General features: G+C 37.7%; 1 pseudogene; it reads right to left on the reverse strand.

Moving 5' to 3' along the window:
- Window positions 1-278: 278 nt before the first annotated feature.
- LOC138674526 (calumenin pseudogene) lies at window positions 279-977 on the reverse strand (annotated as a pseudogene).
- Between the last annotated feature and the right edge of the window lie 796 nt (window positions 978-1,773).

Genomic DNA, 1,773 nt, shown 5'->3' on the forward strand with positions numbered 1-1,773 from the left:
GCAAAGCATACTGCGCGTGAGCGACTGAAGATTGCATTGCGAACTTGCCAACTATGGAGCACAAGTACTATAATTGAAACTGTTAAACTGTAAAGCGCTGCGGAATATGTTGGCGCTATATAAATAAAGATTATTATTATTATTATAATTCACTAACATATTGCGGACAACAGGGATGGATGGGGTGGAGAAATGAAGATGAAACGCCGCCCATCGGACAGGTAAAAAGTCATTTAAATATCCCGCCAATTTGAGGTGACAGAGTCCCTTTAAGTCAATCACACATCTCCATTTTTGTCAATATGTTCCATTGCTTCCAGTACAACAATATCTTTCATGTAGTCATACTCTTCAGGGTGAAGGAATGCTGTGAACTCCTCTTTTGTAGCAATCAGATCACCATCCTTATTAGCCATTTTAAAGTGGCACTCATCTTGAGCCATCATCTGCTTATAGTTAAAACTGTTGTCAGGATCAGCATCATCAAGAATGTAACCATGGGTGGCATTTTTATATTCTTCCCATGACACCAAGTTGTCACCATTGAAACCATGACCCTTCCATTGTTGTTCTACATCCTCATAAATTCATCTCTTCTGTGCAAATTATATCCAATCCCTTAGTTAAAAGACCACCCTTGTCTACATCTATCTGAACCACAATCTTTCCCAGCCTTTCTGTGCTCTCCTCTGCTGTCAACTGGTCAAAGGTTTTGGCTTACTCAGCCCCAAGAAAAGCATAATGGTCATAGTCAAAGTTCTGTGCATCATCATGTAACTTATCATTAAGCTGAAGGTCATGATGAATGCGATCTTTTCTGTAGGTTTGGAAAGTGCACAAATGGCACAAAAACCAAGGAACAACAAAAGATAAGATTTTGCCATTGCTTCTTGAAGCAACCTGTACTGTTCTCCCTGCTCTGCCCATTCTTCCCTCACATGCTGACACCGGATGCAGCTGCTTTCCCTGGTGGGCATGGCTTCCTGTGCCAATGTTGCCTGGATTGTATCTGCTCATTGGCGAGCTGCTGGAGAGAGGCAGTCAACGTCTCCCAGTTGGTTGGAGAGGTCTGAAATGTTGGTCAAAGTTATCTGAGGACAGAAATCTCCAAAGGTGCCCAAAGCTTTGCATTAACCCATATTCCTTTTGTAATTTTTAAAATGTAAAAGATGGAAAAAAAAATGTATATGTATATATATTTGCCTAAAATACACAGGAAATGTGTCATACTTAACTGTAGGCCTTTTATAGATCATTTCAGCTTCAACTTGCTTAACTATTCACAATAACAGTAATTTTGAGCAGGGGTGCCCACACTTTTACATAATAATAATAATAATAATAATAATAATAATATAAACTTTAGCATTCTTTAGAACTTTTTTCATTTTCCATCACGAGATGAATGCCAGGCATTTAGTTTGAATACTGTAGTAAGGGATGGACTTATTTTGGAGTAATAAAGCTTTAATTAATTCACTATGTTCAGTAGTGATGGATTTGCTACATTTATTTCAGTATAGATTCAGATAATTCAAAGAAAGTAGAGTACAATGTGAATTAATGAATTGCAGATAAATTGCTCGCTGTGACCTTGGACCAGTTACTTTTTATGAGATCATGCTAAATTCAACTTCAGTTTTCTTCTATAAATCCTACAAATCCATATAATTACATAAATGCCTGTGTACAGTTACCGGGCACCTAAACATCCACAACTGTGTTCAATATAATGCGTCTGTGTCAAGTATAGAAAAATACTAGACATACCTT

This window comes from Ranitomeya imitator, chromosome 4 (assembly GCF_032444005.1).
Source record: "Ranitomeya imitator isolate aRanImi1 chromosome 4, aRanImi1.pri, whole genome shotgun sequence".
Classification (NCBI taxonomy): domain Eukaryota; kingdom Metazoa; phylum Chordata; class Amphibia; order Anura; family Dendrobatidae; genus Ranitomeya; species Ranitomeya imitator.